Below are 20,463 nucleotides of genomic sequence, written 5' to 3' on the forward strand. Positions count from 1 at the left end.
TTACTCCGGGTACTCCGGTTTCCTCCCACAATCCAAAAATATACAGATAGGTTAATTGGCTTCCAACAAAATTAACCCTAGAATGTCTGAGTGTGCGTGTACATGTGGTAGGGAATGTAGATTGTAAGCTCCAGCGGGGCAGGGACTGATGTGAATGTTCAAATATTCTCTGTAAAGCGCTGCGTAATATGTATGCGCTCTATAAGAAACTGTTAATAAATAAATAATAAATAGATTGATTTGATATTGTCATAGGTAACCATCATTCTACATACTTGGTCTGGGCTGCAGATTATTCCACCCTCTGTCCTAGATTGATTTGATATTATCATAGGTAACCCATATTCTACATACTTGGTCTGGGCTGCAGATTATTCCACCTCAGGTGCTGGATGTATTTAAATGCTTTGGTAATTGATCATTCTGCACACTGCTTTAGATATCAGACATGTGTTATTGACAAACTTAATTTTTCAATTTAAAAAGCAAATCTCTGTTGCCTATGTGAAGGGAAGAATATCTTATTACTCTTTATGACACGTGCTATTTTGGAATGCATGGATGTTTATGTAAGCCACTTTTATTACCATTCATTGTAGTAGGGGGGTTGGGATTGGTTGGGAAGAGTCCAATTAATGAGTGCACATGCATTTAAAGATCACTACATAGGCTGTGGGCTGTTTAGGCTGTGTGCATGGTTTAGCTGTGTGCATAATAGTTTTGAAGTGCATCATTTTTAAAGTGCGGCATAATTTAAATATAACTGTCGCGTTATACTGGCGTTACACTGAAGTGCAACAGAAGGACAGAAATAACAACTGAGAAAACCAAAGACTGCTTGAGTGAGTTCAATTCATTCTCACAACATACTACTCCTGGTTACCTAATCTGGATATTCAACCATAATATCATCATTTTTACATCTGCAAACAACTTTTACTATAACTGTTAATGATTGTATGTGCACTGTCAGTTTTGAAAATGCCCAGCTGTACCTCTAATGACTTCACCTGTCCTGCTCTTCCATTGATATTAGGTGTCCCCCAAAATGTTATTCTTGGCCCTCTTCTTCTCTACCTCTATACGTCCTCTCTGGGTGAGCTTATTTGCTCACTTGACTTCCACTATTACATCTATGCCGATAACACTGAAATCTACCGCTCCTTTCCTGACCGCTCTCCCTCTATACTCACTCATACTGTACTGTATCTCCAACTGTCTCTCTGCTGTCTACTCTTGGATGACCCAGCGCTTTTTTAGACTTAAAATATCAAAGACTAAGCAGACCTCTTCCCACCCTCCTGCATAAAACCTCACCATCTCTCATCCTAACCTACTGTTTATGCTTACCTCTTTCCCTTCTGTGTCACCCCAGTCTGTCTAACCCTCCCTTTAGAATGTAAGCTCTCACGAGCAGGGCCCTCTCTCCTCATGTGACTTTCTTAGAATATATAAACCTCTGCCACCCTGATGATTGTTTCAGTGTCCTGTCCCCTGATGCAACTATCCGTATTAACCATGTACTTATCCTAAACTGTCTTGTGCTGTAATTCGTTATATGTTTTTGCTCATTACTATGCTTTGTAAAGCGCTGTGTAATATGTATGCGCTATATAAGAAACTGTTAAAAAAATAAATAAAATAAATAAAAGAGCACCTGGCAACAATTAAGGTAGAATAATGCCAATGTCCAATGTGTCCAATATACTAAGCAACAAAACATGTCCCAGTTGGAAGCTTCTATTTACAAATGCAGCCAGTGTATGTATTTTAGATAAACACAGACATCAAAACACAGCAAGTCAATTAATAGGAATTGGTGTGCACCACAAATAAAATGCTCAGTAATTATACTAGCAACCTTAAGTACTGATGTACAAATATGTATTAAAATGTAACATACAGATATGCTTTTTGCAAACCAACCCGAATCACCCCCTTAATTCTCTACTAGTGTACTAAGTAGCTAATAGTGAACTAAGCATTGTACTTAGGATTAGTATATTGTGTTACAAAGGAATTCACATAAACTAGCAAATAAGCATAATACAGTACGTGTACATTCTAAGAGGGCATGAGTTAAAATTGACAATAATAGTCAGCTTCTAAATATGAGAATGTTCTTAATAAATGATGATTATAAACCAATTGATTTGTATGGCCAATTTTTCCACATGACTTAGAAGGTTTGGTACATTACTCCCACCCCCATGTTCTATGTTGTAGCTTAAAGTGTATTTTCATGAAGAAATGACGGACAGCAGCATGAAAAGCTGAGGAAATGACAACATGCAGCGATGCTGGAGCTGTCCATGGTGCTGTTCACGGTGCTGTCCATGGTGCTGTTCACGGTGCTGTCCATGGTGCTGTTCACGGTGCTGTCCATGGTGCTGAAGCATTGAGCCTTTAGTTCCCATTGCACAAGATCACTCTGAATCTCATTTCATTTCTTTTTAAGGTTTTTAATGCTTAATATGAATGAATGTTTAATAACCATATTGAAAATAAATAATAAAGTCAATATAACAAACCTCAGTTTTAGTTAAGTCTTGTGATGTACTGTATTTGCTTAATAGACACACAGAACAACTTTTAAACATGATTCAGGCAATAGAACACTAAATCAAGTACTCTGATGTGTAAACTGTGTTGTTAAGCCACAGCTAATGTATAATCAGTATTATTATGGCAATTACCAGTAAATAATGGTTATTGTACAGTATATCCCACCAATGGAATGATCAAAGCCTTAGGTCATTAAAGCAGAGTTCAATTACAGTGATGGGAATACCACTAAAACATTGCATTATGTAAGTATCATACGTGCAGAAAAGGACAAGGCAATTTCACCTCCAACAGGTTTCTAATGCATGGTAGAGCGAGCAGTACCCAAGCAAAGCTAATTCCCACTTTCATGTCCTTCAAATTTAAATAGTCACATCATCCTTCACATTAACTATCTGCTATATATTGAAAACAGACAATACAGTTATATTATGGTATAGCAGACATTGGCCTTCAATTACTGATAATGCAGATTTTTTTTATTGTATACAAATAATCATATATTTTGTTTACCCTCTACTTATCTGTCAACAAAGAAGCATTAACTGTAAGCAGGTAATAGCATGATTATTTGTGAATAGACTTTCATTGTGAAAAAAGAAATATACTTGTTTGTGTTGTGTATTCAACGGCTGGATATACTGTAGGAGCATCTCTTGCTACTTTCCGAAAATAAACAACCATTTTTAGTGTATAAAGCAAATATACACTTATTATTATTATTATTATTATTATTATTATTATTATAAGTGCAGTAGTACCCAAAAGAAAATAATCAGATTTTTTAAGGGATGATATCAGTATTTTAAAAATGCTTGGGAGCACTCCATCACGTTCTTCATTTTCAGAACACTAGTCTTTTCCATTCAAGTCAAACCAACTGACCTTATACAACTATTTAATTTACAATAATAGATTTTTTCTATATATAGCTAAGACATTTAGGGCTTCAGGTTTACAGGAAAATTATATTGAAAGCCCACAGTCGAAATCAGAACAGCATGGGTTAATGCGCATTACAGAAAGATAGAAAATGACAAATAAAACATGTATTGGTACTTAATGTAACTACGTATTAATAATGCATGACCTTAGCTAACATACGCAGTAAAAGGATATTGTTCTTCTAAACAGGGTATCATAGAAACAACAAATAGAGAAAATGATAAATACATTGCACTCTAGTGTATACATATCTGAAATAGAACACATAATATCAACTTAATATATATGAACATATCCGCTGAACTACCCTTTACAATTGATTCTATTTTATATAGAAAAGACACACATATACATACACAGCAATATGTAAAATAACCTCCACCATTTCAAATTTGTTTCTAAATAAAGAAACACAACACTCGGAAAGAAAAAAAGAATATGGTTCAACTAAAGTCCATACTGAGCACCAAACTCAACATTTACAATAGAACAGTGGTTCCCAAACTGTGCGCCTAGGCTCCCTGGGGTGCCTTGGAGCACTTGCAGGGGTGCTTCAGGTTGGTGGTCCAGAATCAATTCAAGTTATTTATGGCCAATGCAATAGGCAAAATCAGTGCTTGTGGCTTCCAATTAAGAATATGTGGGTAAACAGAAGTGAATCATGTTTCTCACCACAAAAGTGGACCTAAGGAAAACATAAATCACATTTTTTTATATTTTTCTTGAAATTAGTAACATTTGGCCTAGGGGTGCCATGAAAAAAATTCTGATACTTTAGGGTGCCGTGATTCAAAATGTTTGGGAACCACTGCAATAGAAGAATCTCTACCATCTTCATATAAAAATACATAAAGCAATAGAGAGAAGCGGCTGCTTCTATCCACGTGGTTAGATGGGTCCCAGCCCCTGTACAATGCAGTTGACAAATGCTCAGTAGCCCATAGGTAAAACCCAATATACAAATAGATTAAACAGCAACTTTAATTTAACTAAAATACTGTAAATTAAAGTGTGGCAATACAATCATGGGGGTATCTCTAATAGGGCCAGGTGCACTGATCATCCTGCACCCATCTATTGTATTTAACTTTCTATCGGAGACACAGAAATTATGTAGAAAATGGCATGTCCACCATTGTCTCCAAGGTCTGCATATGCGCAGCACTGAAATCATTTGAAAAATGACACCTGCGCAATTTTTGCAGATATAGGCACATGTACTGTACACTCTGGAACATTGTATATTTATCTAAACCACAGTGCATGAAAAAACCTTATAAAGATGCTGGATACAAGACACCATTATTTAGATATTTAGCAAATCATAGTGAATCAGGTGCACCAACAGAAAATTATATCCATCTATTGAATGCAGACATGGAATCAGGAGCCAGCTAATATTTACAACCCTATTTCAATACTAATAGACATTTTATGAACAAAAGTCTCCCCCCACCCTTCCTGATTATCACTGAATTGATGACAAATAAAGAAAGAAAGATAGATAGATGGCAAGGGAGAGCTTTCCATTAAATAATTATGTTGGGAGGGAGTCAAAGTGCTTGAGAATATTTGTACAGACATTGAGCAAAGTGTAATAATACAATAGTTACAGAAAATTGCCGTACACTTTTGAGTCTCTTTGTGGATTTAACAATGAATATTAAAATGCTTGAAACCTATACCAGAATAGCCCAGACAAAGGTTTTAAGGCAAGATTTCCAATAAGTTAGACAAAATATTCAAGATTACTTCAACAAGGGATACTCAACTCCTCTGCAGGTAGCAGGCTCACCCAAAATCTGCTCTAACATAACATAGTCAACATCAAAAAAGGTATTTCTAGAAACCAGCACTAAGAGGATGTGCAGCTAAGGTAATAAATGAAAATGGTGTTTGTCAATCACCATAGGAAATATTGTGTAAAGCAAACTCATTCAAAACCCCAGAAGCGCTACCTCAGATTAAGATGTATATACCAGCACCATAGGATTTAACATGGAATAATATAGATAACTTAAAATTGAACAAATAGCTGTTGTTCCATGAGGGTCGTCCTCAAATCATCTGTAAAATAATACCAAAAAACTCAACGAGTTACCTAACATGATATAGGCATGGTACAATTTGACACTGCATTCAATACTAGGGTGGGAGTGACTAGAATGGTATCCCGTTAGTAGTGGTGATTTACTGTGACAAATTTACCTATCAAGGGACTATCCAATTAGACCTGATGTCAGCACTTATTGGGGATTTATTTTATTTTAGTTGCTTATGGCAGGAAATCCCAAATACATTTTCATTGTTTGCCTTGATTGTGGCCATGAAAAATAATTCAACAATCTAACATAGAGCAATATCTAGGTTTTTGATATACTTTTTTGGGAAAAAAAATACCACTCACCAACCAACATCTAGATAACCTTGTCTCTAGTGTGTCGCTAATACTAGGTTTAAGTCTGGGGCATGGAACTCTACCAAACTGGCAATTTGCCATATATTTTTCATCGGGAAGCATCACCGATATTCTTAACAATATCAGCAGTGCTACAAATCGCATATTGTGTACACACCTTAAGTTTATACAGCTATCATTCAGTAACATCACCTGGCCCACTTGTTGAACATGCGGTCGTTGATGATGAAGGCAGATTTGACTGCTTGATCTAAAACCGGGGGGGGGGGGGCTGGACTTTAACGATATAGTGTGTAAACACTAGACGTTAATATCAATAGTAACATTGTTATTATGAATATTGTTTAAAAAAAATCACAAAGCTTTACTGTGAAGTTAGACATAATGCAAACGATCAGAAATCCTAACTCGCTCTCATAGGCATTTAGTAAGTAAAAGTTTTTGTATAGATTCAAATTGAAGAAAACAATCTAAAATCAATGTGTTGTATCTGGGGCTGAAACAAACATTTACTAACATTTGAAAATCTCAACAATTGTCCTTTAGTAAATGCGTGTTTCATCCCAAGAACCAATACATTGATTTAGATCAATTTAAATTGATTTTCTTTGAGGTGAGATCGATACAAATTGACCTTTGGTTATCCCATAGTGCAACAGATTTCAAACTGATCATAACTTAGGGCCTTATTCTGATCTGAGCTCAGTACAAATTTGTTTGGAAAATGGGCAAAACCATGTGCACTGCAGGTGGGGCAAATGTAACATGTATAGAGAGAGTTAAATTTGTGTGAGTTATTTTGTTTCTGTGCTGGGTAAATACTGGCTGCATTATTTTTACACTGCACTTTAGATTTCAGATTCAGCACACCACACCCAAATTTAACTCTCTTTGCACAGGTTACATCTGCTCCACTAGCAGTGCACATGGTTTTGCCCATTTTCCGAACAAATTTGTACTGAGCTCAGATCAGAATAAGGCCCTTACTGGCAGAACAAAAATGAGAACTTTACTCTACAACAAAAGCACATTAGCAAAGTAAAAAGGTTTCCATATAATAATTTCAACTTTTCAGTGCGCAATTTGAGTCTCACCCCAAAAATTGGATTCTGTGTATTTCAGTGCAGGATAATAATGGTGATACTAGTAAGAATTGGATAAATATGGCCATGCACACTGAATTATCTGTATTGTACATCTGAAGTCCAAAAATAAGCCATGTATATCTATTTACTGAAGAAGCAAGGGTACCATAACAGACAATTTTATTGGTCTTGGATTCTGGTTCTATAAACTGCTGATTTGCCTTAACTTTCAGGTGATTTAATTAGGGTCTGCATGTAAAAATTATTTTAAATTAGATTGTGTTCTGCTACTGCTTAAATACAAAAAAAAAATTGGAAAGCCAATGACAGGTAATGTTAAAAAAATAATTTACATTGTTTCTGTTTAATGGGGTCAAATGGGAATTTTAACTTTGCAACCATAAAACTGACATGTAAGAAAATAAATATGGCAGATTATTGGCTGATGCTATCTATCAGTGACAGCTCAGCACATATATAACTGGTAGCCAGACTCAGATAGACTTTAATGGGAGCTTTTTCAGCAATTGGGCATTCAATCTTCTTTTCTTGATAACATATTGTCAAATGATTTAATCCCATCTGCACAAATTAAGATTAATGCAACTCTGATTGCTTCACTACAGGTAATGGCACTAGACAGGGATGCCCTCATTTCAAGGTGCAAATAAGGTAGGGCCTTGATCTAAAGTTCCTCAACATGGCATACTGAGTGAGCACCCTTTCACACACACACATGCACACACACTTCTAAGAGAGCACTGTTGTAAACCAATATAAGAGCTACCAATCTATATGTAAATAACAGTAGCGCACACAGAGGGGGTTTCTGAGTACCCAGAAACCCCCCAGGAGTCTAAGGGTCCTAGGCTGAAAGCTGAGGGTCCCCTCTTTCCAGGGGTACACGAATTGGCCATTGGGAACCGGAGATATCTGACTTCAAAGCAGTGGTCCCCATCCAAGCCTGTTAATTGCTCTTCCCAGTCAGATATTTCAGGTTCTGTCTGACTTAGAGTTTTTCTGGGGGTATATTCCAAAAGCTAGGACTCTCCCCCTTTGATGAACACTAGAAGCTTGTCTCTACTATTCCCAGAACCAGAGATATCAGCCTTCAAGCAGCTGGTTACTGCTCCAGCTCCACACACCTGGTATGTAGTTTTATATTCTCGTTGGCAGATTGCTCTGCCTCCTGAAATCTGATCCCCTAGTCCCTAATACCATTTGGTAGGTGGGATCTAGTTTTTAATTCCATTAAAATCTAAGAAATCTATTTCCGTGAACTGGAGATATCTGCAGTCAAGCAAGCTGTCCTCCCACCAGAAAATTAATTTTCTGTAATTAGTGGAAATTACTGATCCAGGCCCTACATGCTGAGTGGTTGATATAATACCCCCTACCTAAAAAAAGGAAGAAAAGGATATGAACCACGGTGTCAGTTATTGCTGCTGTATAAGGGAGTGTGTAAAGCTCCCAGTAGATTAATTAGACAAGAAAAAAAGGGGTATACAGCGCTTGGGTTATTCTGAATGATGGTCAAACACAAATAGGTTGAAAAATTTACAAAGACATTTATTATAATACAATTTAAAGAGAATTCTCTGTATATGAAAAATAGAAAAAATTGCGCAATGAATTAAAAATGGGGGGGGGGGGGGGGGGGGATGGTAAAAACAGTCAATGCATGCAAATTGCTCCCAGGAAGAAGAATAGGCAGTTTTTATGGGCCCAAATGGTTGAGTATAATTACCGCCAGTGGTGTTCACACTTCAGGGTCTCAATGACCAAAGAATAATTCCGGTCAATTTCCCAGCATGTGGGTCCAGGTGGCCTCAGATGGAAATGGAGCAGGAATGGTAGGTGGAGTGATGTAAATGCCACCGCCGAGAGTCACTGCAACAGAGGTATGGACCTGTAGAACCCAGGGGGATGGAGGCTGGTCCGGAATAAAATTCACCACATGGAGACTGGAGCAAGATGTTCGTGTGGGCTTCAGGTGAATACCAAACAATTGGTAGGGCTTCTGTATAGGCTATAAGATGGAGCCAATCAGATGGTGGGGCTCAGGGCCAATCAAAAAGGTAGGGCTCAACGCGTTTCGACGTGCTAAACACGTCTTCATCAGGAGCAGTAGTACCTACCACCCGGGGGACATCAAAGCTTCCTCCACCCCTACCACTGGAGGATCGGTAGGGGCCCCAATACATTGTTATGCCCAGGGGCCTACACTGCTGTTGATGCCCCTGTATGTATGTATGTATGTATGTATGTATGTATGTATGTATTATTATTATTATTATTTATATACATTTGGTCTATCTATAATACTTGAACTGACCCGGCATATACTGGGTCACCTAAGTGTCCATCTCCGTGCTTTGCTCCCCCCCTCTGGAAACCCCCTTCTGAAAATCCTGCGTTTACCCCTGAATAAAATGTAGAAGTTGTTTTTACGCCGATGTAGAATATATGAGAAGTCACATGCTGCCTCAGTTAGGTGCATGACATCTGTAAAAAAAGTGTGCACTATTTTGGTAACGTTATGGATCAAAGGGTGGACAGTGTCTAGTAGACAGTCAATAGGTGGACACCAAAAGGTCAAGTTTGACAAAAAGTCAACACATGAAAAGGTCAACATGAGTTTTTCAGGGATTTCTTGTTGTCAATGTCGACACTTGAACACATTTCCTCACTTTAGTATTCCCACCCGGAGTCCACCTAGATGGTAAAATATGGAAAAGTAAAAAAAAAGTAAAAAGAAGAAAAATTGTAAAAAGAAACTCATGTTGACCGTATCATGTGTTGACCATTGCCAAGCCAACTTTTTGCTTGTGTCGAACTTTTGTCAATGTCGACCTGCATGTCAACTTTATGTCATTTTATATTCAGCCTGATTTAGGCTTGTAAGGATGGGACCGAATTCGGCCCTGTTTCTGATGGTGGGTGTCTGCGCATGCTCGGATATGCACATATGCAGACCCCCTGTGCAAATGCCTTCGGCGAGTATCACACTCACCAAAACGTTTGCACGGGCAGGTGTCGGCAGCAGGGGAACGCCCCCCATTTTTATTGGCATTCCCCTGAAAATGCTGGGAGTTCCCCTGGGTTTGCAGGCGGGTCGATGCCTGCATGGGGTGGGTGGCTGACATCACATGACCTCAGCACCTGCCCCGTATTCGGCGATCTGTGGCGGAGATAAAAGTCAGTTCAGACTTTTATTTCCGAAGGGGAGAGAAATCATTTGATGGTCAGGAACCGTTGAATGATTTCTGTCCCCTTCGGCCGCGTGCGAGGGGATGTGTTCTCGTACATATTCCCTCACATGCTTGCGAGGGGATGCGGGCAGTGCGGGTGGCGGGGGGAGAGCCAGGCATTTGGCGGGTGGTGATCAGCACTGACCTGTTTTGCTAGGCAACGAGTATGAGCAGCATAGTGTACAGGTTTGAATTAGGCCCTTTGTTGTGTGTAAAAAGGATTATAACTAGTGTCTACAATATAACAGTAAGATTTTTTTTTCTTGACACTTTACATAAATACAACTGGAAAGATTGGTCAAATAGTCCTATGTGGGAGTACTTGCTGTGCCCAGGGAACATAAAAATGTACATCGTCAGTCTATGAATGATTTAAATAAAATTATTGCAAATAAAAAAAAACAAAGTTATTTGCATGGACTTACTTTAAATCATTCAAAGACTCAAAACCTGTACCTTCAGGAAAGTAACTAATATAACTATACACTTTAATGAAAACCCTTAGAATTTGGCACATTTTGCTGAATGAAGCCCTTGTTCAGCATTCCTTTAGATTTCACTATGGATCTGGATCTGTGAATGGGATGTACTGCATCTAAATTTGACTATTTAGATGACTTGTGCATTCTCAATAGAGAAACTGTTGTATGTGTGAAATGTTATTTCCCAGACATTAAAGCTCTCAGTCACTGCAGCAGGTGGCCTGGCAGAGGCTATGAGTGATGAACTGAGTAAGATACAAAAACTCTACAGTACACAAGCTCGCGGTGGCCAGCGATTCTCGGAGGGAATATGGAAATGTAATCTCACCAAAATTCTTTCCTTTCCTGTTTAAGTCACAAAGATAAGACAGCACATATATATTTATAATGAATCAATGGATGACATATAAAAATTGAAATACAAATCAGTTATTTGGAGTGTTGACTGTACAGGCAAGGAATAAACAAACTTGCATGAAATGATCCAAATATATTTCTGCTCTGTACCTATATACAAAGCAAAAAAAAAAAGAATTCTACAATTTGACAAATTATATGGTTATTTCCTGTTAAATGTAATGTTACATCACTAGATCAAATGTTTTACTATATTGTATGTGCAGTACCTGTACCTGAATTAGAAGCATTTGTAAAACAGGAGAGAAATCATATCTGAATTTATTTTGTCTACCATGTCCCCTTTTTTTTTTATGTAAAAGTACTAGTAAGCCCGCTTGAAGCAAATTGCTTTGAAAGCTAGTTTGCTACTTTGTGATTGCCTCTGTGTTTGTGCATGTGTGACAGAGAAAGAGATGTAGTGTCGCTTGCTGCCAGATTTTCGGAGACATGTACCGTTTTTTCACATACCCGGAGAGGCGTTGGGGCAAGCCCCGAGCAGGCTCTTGCTTCTGGCTCCATGCTTCTGGCTCCAAGCACCCGGTCCATCAATTGGCCGGCGCGTGACCCGCACCGGGGATAGTGTCAGGTGGGGAGTTTGACTGGGGCAGTACACCTGTGAACGCAGGTGTCCTAAGGCAAGCTCAGGGGAGGACAGAAACCTCCCGTGGAGCAGAAAGGCAAAAGCTCGCTTGATCTTGATCTTCAGTATGAATACAGGCCGTGAAAGTTGCCCTCACGATCCTTCTGACTTTTTGGGTTTTAAGCAGGAGGTGTCAGAAAAGTTACAGACACTATATATATATATATATATATATATATATATATACATACATATATATACATACATGCACACACACATACACACAACCATATGAAATACAAGCGGCACTCAGAGGCTTTTAATCCATGTGCAGGGAGATCAACGTTTCAGGGCTCGGTGGCCCTGTCATCAGGACAGTAATGCACAATATACATATTAATACACAATGACAAATGGTCATTACTGTTGTTGCACTGCAGTGTTTACATATGTACCTATGGTGATGGGCTTGCACCATGACACTCCACTCTGTAAGGTCATCTCTTTGCGTCCCCAGGCGGGGCAGTGGACGCCCCCTGGTCTTGGCGTGGCAAGGGGACCAGAGTGCTGGGTAGCCTAGGGGAAGCCAGGCAGTGGACGCACACAGAAAAAAAACACATACACATGAATGGGCAGCCAGTGATTGGCTGAGAGCTCTCTCAGCCAAACGCTGATTGGCTGAGAGAGCTCTCAGCCAATCACTGGCTGCCCATTCATTTGTATGCTTTTTTTTCAATCTGCGTCCGCTGCCCAGCTTCCATTATGCTACCTGACTCTCTGGTCCCCTCGCCGCGTTCACCGCCCACTGCCTTTCTGTGTCCCCTGCCCGGCCCTCTGCACGCAGCCCCCCCCCCCACCCCACTTGGCTCCTGGGGTCCGACTCCCTCCGCCTGTAGCTCCCTGGGAACTGCATGTGATAAATCGGACAAGTTGGCCTGATGTATGAGGGCCTTAACAAATAGCCCTAATAACTTTTGATTCTCTGATAAGATCTGGAAAACATGTAAATGCCCTATCCACTAGTGTGATATGTCCACTTTTTATCTGTTCTGAGCTTCCGTATCGAGGGATTGGATAAAAATTGGCCATATCACATGAATTTTGCTCTGACTCTGATCTGGGGTCCATTCCCGTGCTCCTTGGATCGGCGTTGCAGATTGTCATGGCTGCCATGAATATTTATCCTATTCAGCAGCCATGACTAGGATCGCATACGATGTAACATTGAAAATTGACCGCATATGATGTATCATCTGCAGTCTAACTGCTTTTTTTCTTGATCACAGCCATGAAAATAAACTCTGCAATCTAACTTAGAGCAAAATCGAGGTTCTTGACATACTTTTTGGGAAAAATAATACCAGCCCAGTGGGTCCCTAATACTAGGTGTAAGTATGGGGTGTGGAACCCCAACAAGCTAGCAATATGCCCTATATCATTAATCTAAGAGCAATGCCGATAACCTTAATGAAATCAGCAGTGGTGCAAATCATGTAGTGTGTTCTCAGCTTAAGTTAATAAGTTAATACAGTTATCATTCATCGACTGCACCTGCCCCCTCCCCCCCCCCCCACTGATTCAAATGACATGGGGGGGGGGGGGGCAATATGACCAATGGGAGAAAGCATCATTAAAACTACAGGTAGGTGTATCAATATTGTGTATATATTGTTAATGATATATTGTGCATTGTGTATGAACATTTGGGCTTAATTTGTTGAGCAATGGTTCATGACAATGTAGTGCAACTGTTGTACACATGATAGAGGCTGTTGGACCCATGAAAGAATCTCTACGTACTTACAGTATATGCATATCTGCATAGTTATTGCCTTGTCTGACAAACACTGTATTTGGGAGCAATATGCAGAGAGTTGACATGAAGGCTAGAGTTATATTATTCCAATACTGTTGAGGTCTCTATCTATCAATACAATGGATATGCAAACTTACAGAGGAAACAGAATAAGCATTCTTTCAAAGTGACATGTTTATTAGGCCCCTTTCGTAAAATGATGTCGATCTTAGAACTTGGTCCCAAAGTTTGCCACCATTAGAACTTTACCACAAGATCTGGCCTCTGGTGAATGGACAAAGAAACTGACGCTGCGTGCATGCTGCAACATGGACTGAAAAACATGCACCCATTCTGCAATTTCTAAAACAAAGGATCCTGTTTTTTTTTTTAATGGAACAATTCAGAATACAGTTGTCAATTTGCTCATAATGTTCCCATTTATCATTTTCAAACGCATCCCCAGTTTAATCAATCTTTAGACGCTGGTTAAAGGATAGCACCGTGGTTGTATGAGTGGGATTAATCAGATCCAATTTCAGTTACTGTATCTAAGCTGAAACCACTTTGATAGTTTTGCCATGAAGTAAAGAGAAAGAATCGTTCCTCATGGACACTTAACCTTCATTCTGGTGATCCACCGCAACCCAAGAGCATCCTCAGTGATTTTCTACTCTATGATTAAGAGTAAGAAAAGATGACCTTGCAAAGTCCCCCCAAGGTTTTCTTTAATTATCACTGTGATCTTGTAATTTCACTGTTCTCTCACACCACCACCTGAGGTCATGACAATAATGATATTTCTGCCCACTGTTTCTTCCACATTTCATGGTTAAAATCCTGAATTAGAGGCTTGTCAGATTTTTATATAGAACTACATTCCAGTCAATGTCTTGACCCAGTTACTCAGCTGATATATGATCAATAAAATGGTAATTACAGACAACATAACGGAACAGTTACTCAGTATTAGATAACTACAACAAGAGCAGGAAACCACCCAAAAATGCCATTTACAGCACAGACCATCTGTAACATTGAAGCAAGTTTCAACAACTTGATGTACAGTAGGACATATTTCCTACTCAATTTAAAGTTACATTGCTGCATACCCCAGTTTAGTTGGTGAGAACAGAGTTCCCTAGTTCCTGTGCTCCGGTCAAAGCACATGTCTGAAATATCTCCTATCTGGAGTACAGGTGTATACATTACTGATTGACATTTACAGAGATTTAACAAACAGCACTGAGAATTTTGGTTTCGGTGATGAGACCAGGAAAACATAGTGTAAGGTGCTCTTAGGACTGGATTTGTGACAAATTGGGTTATGACAATGCAGTGTAAAAGTTGTTCATAGGAGAGAGGCTGTTGGACCCATAAGAAAAGATAAGTACCTATATGGATAGAGTAGACAGTCCTACTCTCTGCATAGTTACAGACTTGTGTGACAAACATTGGGCACAGTAGCAAAGTGCAAGGAGGTGACATGAAGGCTAGAGTTACATTACTGCAACACTGTTCAAGTCTTATTTTACTGTTCTTGGTGCACTCACTTAAGACTGTTGGAATAATTCTAAAAACTTCATGATGATTAAAGAGCATTTCAGAACAGAGTATTATGCATTAATTAAGAATAATTACAAGAGGTTTACAGTATTTTACATTTTCCTTAAACTCATGCAACAGTTTTAGAATTACACTTAATGAAAGCTATATATACAGTATGTATATATATATATATATATATATATATATACAGTATGTATATATATATATATATATATATATATATATATATACACACAGTATGTATGTATATATATATATATATATATATATATATATATATATATATATATATATATATATATATATATATAAATGTAGTGGATCCATCAACATACTAAAGGATCAGTCTCTATACTTAATAGGCTATATACAGTAGATATAAGATAGCAACCTGTGCATCATTGACCTGAAAAATAAATGTATTGAGTTGACTACAGATTTGATCGTATGATGGCCCCTTAGTTTCTAACGGAAACAGTGAGGGTTTTTGTAAGCACCTATCACTGCAGTCCAAACCTGCTCTGCTGCAACATGTTGCAAGCAGCACCCACTCCATGAATGTTAAGCAGAATAGAGAAATTAAAGGGAACTATTATTGAGGAGCACAATCGTGGTATTACCATATGGAAGCACTGACCCAGACCAGGAGAAACCTCCTTCTGACATCTAGGTTAACACAACAGAGGGATACATTAATTAGCTGGACTTGCAATTAGGACGATGTCATTCATTAAAGCGGTAATAGAGATTTTCTGTGTATGATCTTAATGCACAACAAGTTTTTGATCCAGTAGTGCACAGAATAGGAAAGCCTGACTGATAATAATTAGATCGTATGTACAGCTGCCACAGCAAGGGCACCACATGTCCTTATAGAAGCAAAGAAATGGAAATACACTCATGAAATAAAGAGGAGGCTGCGCTGTTGCACACACAAGTCTGACAGATGAAAGCATATTCGGTTGTAATAGTGTAACGTTCCTGTTGTAACATCCCCCCCCCCCCCCCAAATATTTAGCAGCTACTTATACAGTACATGCACCAGTAACATCCAAAGTCCCATAACCAATAAACAGTAGTACTGAGTTATTTACAAGTCTGTTTAACAACACAGTAGAATGCCAAATCGCTTAGAACAATGTTCAATTGTACTAATTAATACCATACTCCACAAAACAACGAATTAAGGAGAAAAAGTAATAAAAAAAACCCCATCATAAAATACATAGAAGAGTGGGCATACTGTTAGAAGAATCCATAACATTTTGCCCTAATCCATGTAAATATGAACAAATATGTATTTTTACTGTAAAAAACAAATAAATAGAAATCCACCAACAATAACACTTATTCCAACGAGAGCACTAACCCAACTCACCAACATTATACAGTGCATCTGTACAGTCAGTGCATTGGGTAGCAGCACTATCCATCAGATAACAGCAAACTTTTCCCTAACTTTCCCAAACACGTACTGTAGTGCAGGGCATGTACTACAGAGCCAGCAATGTGTACTGTAGTGTAGGACACGTCCTATACTACCAGCAGTGTGTACAGTAGTGTAGGACATGTCCTATTGAACCAGCTACGTGTACAGTAGTGCAGGGCATGTCCTATAGAACCAGCTATGTGTACTGTAGTGCAGGATATGTACTACAGAGCCAGCAATGTGTACTGTAGTGTAGGGCATGTCCTATACTACCAGCAGTGTGTACTGTAGTGTAGGACATGTCCTATTCTACCAGAAATGTGTACTGTAGTGTAGGACATGTCCTATTGAACCAGCTATGTGTACAGTAGTGCAGGATATGTACTACAGAGCCAGCAATGTGTACTGTAGTGTAGGGCATGTCCTATACTACCAACAATGTGCAGGACATGTACTATAGAACCAGCACTGTGTTCTGTAGTGAAGAACATGTACTATAGAACCAGCACTGTGTACCGTAATGCAGGACATGTACTATAGAACTAGCTATGTGTACTGTAGTGTAGGACATGCACTACAGAACCATCTATGTGTACTGTAGTGTAGTACATGCACTATAGAACCAGCTATGTGCATTGTAGTGTAGGACATGCACTATATAACCAGCTATGTGTATTGTAGTGTTAAGCATGCCCTATAGAACCAGCTATATGTTCTGTAGTGTAGTACATGTCGTATAAATGTATACTGAAGTGTAGTACATGTCCTATAGAACCAGCAATGTGTACTGTAGCAGTGTAGGACATGTCCTATAGAACCAGCAATGTATACTGTAGTGTAGTACATGTTCTATAGAACCAGCTGTACTGTAGTGGTGTAGTACGTGTCCTATAGAACCAGTAATGTGTACTGTAGTTGTGTAGGACATGTACTATATAATTACTTATGTGTACTGTAGTAGTGTAGTACATGTCCTATAGAACCAGCTATGTGTACTGTAGTAGTGTAGTAAATGTCCTATAGAACCAGCTATGTGTACTGTAGTAGTGTATGACATATAGGACCAGCTACAGTATGTGTATTGTAGTGTTGGACATATCCTATAGAACCAGCAATGTGCACTGTAGTGTATGAACTATTCTATAGAACTAGCACTGTGTACTGTAGTGTAGGACATGTCCTATAGAACCAGCATTGTGCACTGTAGTAGTGTAGGACATGTCCTATAGAACCAGCAATGTGCACTGTAGTAGTGTAGTACATGTCCTATAGAACCAGCAATGTGCACTGTAGTAGTGTAGTACATTTCCTATAGAACCAGCAATGTGCACTGTAGTAGTGTAGTACATGTCCTATAGAACCAGCAATGTGCACTGTAGTAGTGTAGTACATGTCCTATAGAACCAGCAATGTGCACTGTAGTGTATGAACTGTTCTATAGAACCAGCACTGTGAACTATAGTGTAAGACATGTCCTACAGAACCAGCAATGTGTACTGTAGTAGTGTAGTACATGTCCTATAGAACCAGCAATGTGTACTGTAGTAGTTTAGTACATGTCCTATAGAACCAGCAATGTGTACTGTAGTAGTGTAGTACATGTCCTATAGAACCAGCAATGTGCACTGTAGTGTATGAACTGTTCTATAGAACCAGCACTGTGAACTATAGTGTAGGACATGTCCTATAGATCCAGCAATGTGCACTGTAGTAGTGTAGTACATGTCCTATAGAACCAGCAATGTGCACTGTAGTAGTGTAGTACATGTCCTATAGAACCAGCAATGTGCACTGTAGTGTATGAACTGTTCTATAGAACCAGCACTGTGAACTATAGTGTAGGACATGTCCTATAGATCCAGCAATGTGCACTGTAGTAGTGTAGTACATGTCCTATAGAACAAGTCTGTGTGAACATAAACTACAGTAGGTTCAGATAAAATAAAATACACCCGTATTGCTCTTTAAAATGAGCAGTAACATCGTTGCACAATATAGAATGTTGCATGATACTGCACTTACCTGTTAGAAAATGAGGTTATAGTGGAAAATAATCCCTTGACAGTAATGTAACCCAATGCATTAGCATAGTTAAAAGGCTAATCTGTTAGTGCACATGCAGGTGCTGATGACCAGGTCTTGCAAATTCATCCACAGGGTTATATCCTCCTAACTCTTCCCAGCAGCCAGGCTGACAGCTCAGGCTCAGCAAACACCCTCATCCCCACAACAGCCTGCAGACGAGGGCTTCATTATTAATCGCAAGAGTGCTCTCACTCAATGGTAGTCTTCTCCTTCCCTAGGACTCTGCCCCCTTAGCAGACAAGAGGATTAGGTTTCTGCAATCCGATCACATAAAAGGCATCAGAAGCACTGATAGGGAAATGGTGATCGTACTGTCTCACAGATGCAGCGGCAGCTTGCAGGATAGAGCTCCCATCAGAGAGCGCCCGGCGCCGGCTGCTGCTGCTGCGATGTGCGGCTGCGTTTCCTGGATGGCATCGCGCACAGCGGCTGCTCTGTGGCTAAGGAATGCGCTGGCCGCTATTGCACAGCTCACAGCAGGTAGACACGTTGGTGTCACTCCGTCAGCCCGATCATTAACTCCACCCTCTGCCATCTGATCTTACTAAACGTGACAATTACTAGGGGAGAGCAGCAGCCACCGGGGGGGACACATCTGAGCCGGGAGGAGAGACAGTACTGGGTGCCATCTGATTACACAGCACCTTATACAGTATGTGCCTACAGTACCCTATGTATCACAGGACCGGCAGCAGGCATGCTGCTACTGTACTATGGATATCACTCAGGCACGTCAGCTCAAAAGCTGCACTTCCCTTCAGTACTCAGTGTTACTGATCACAGTCACATAGTGCACATACAGTGGCTATGGGCTAAAGTTCTTAAAAAAATAATCTCTCTCTATATATATATTTCATATGTACCGTATATCTGTGTAGCTATATGTATAGATAGTTGTATGCATTTGTATCTATGTAGTTTAAGTGTGGTATAACCAGGGCTATTTTTCTGCAGGCTCCAGCAGGAACTGTGGTCCTTGTTCTAGATAATTAGATTTGGGTGGGGTTTTACACCTGCCTCACCTGCAGTGCACATGGTTTTGTCCATCCAAGAAATATTTTGTCAGAAAGAGTGAACTAGAATAAGGGCCACAGTTCCTGCTGGAGCCTACTGAAAAATAGCCCTGGGTATAACACACCGACAGTCGGGATTCTGACAGTCATTAGCCCGACGTCGAAATCCCACTGCGCTCGTTACACTGCGGGCACACTGGCTTGCTATGCTCACCACCTATTTTATTCTCCCTCTATGGGGGTCTTGGACCCCCTGAGGGAGAATAGCCACTGCCCATCTGTCGGTCTTTTAGCAGTCGGGATTCCGACATCGGTGTAATGACTGTTGGAATCCCAACCGCCGGTCAGTCATCCGGCACCCATGTAGTTTTATGTACTTCTATCTATGTAGCTAGTTGGGATGCATACACAAGGTAACATATTGGCTATGTAAGATTTTGACTATTATTATTATTATAATTTTATTTATAAGGCGCCACAAGTGTTTTGCAGCGCCGTACAAAGGAACAATGCAGGGAGACAAAGCTTGGAGACTATACTAGAACACCAGGCTGTATACCAGGGGCGTAACAAGATATTCGTAGGCCCCATAAAAAAGTTTTTAAGTGCCCCCTAGTTAGCAACTGATGGTGATACATGTATGTAAAACATATTACTTAAGGTGTGTACACAAGGCAGGATATGCCGTGACATCCGAGTACCAATGCGATCAGATCGTATCAGGACTCGCATCTCACGGCATGCTAGAGGGGCACAATTTACACTATATAGTGCAGATCTGCACTATATAGTCTTGCCTGCCCTCTCTATCTGGCTGCCGATTTGCGCTCACACGGGAGCGTGCAT

At 39.7% G+C, this 20,463-nt stretch overlaps 1 protein-coding gene across 3 annotated transcripts in view; it reads right to left on the reverse strand.

Annotated features, from left to right (window-relative positions):
* Window positions 1–19,247, reverse strand: part of PCDH15 (protocadherin related 15) — a 1,154,330-nt gene extending 1,135,083 nt beyond the window's left edge. For 2 of the 3 annotated variants that reach the window (XM_083149094.1, XM_083149092.1), the window contains exon 1: window positions 18,542–19,247. The gene's annotated coding sequence lies outside the window, so the exon portion shown is untranslated. The remainder of the gene's footprint in view (window positions 1–18,541) is intronic. The other variant, XM_083149096.1, reaches the window with a different exon arrangement.
* Window positions 19,248–20,463: the final 1,216 nt, after the last annotated feature.

The sequence above is a fragment of the Crinia signifera genome, chromosome 6 (assembly GCF_055691185.1).
Source record: "Crinia signifera chromosome 6, ASM5569118v1, whole genome shotgun sequence".
Lineage (NCBI taxonomy): Eukaryota > Metazoa > Chordata > Amphibia > Anura > Myobatrachidae > Crinia > Crinia signifera.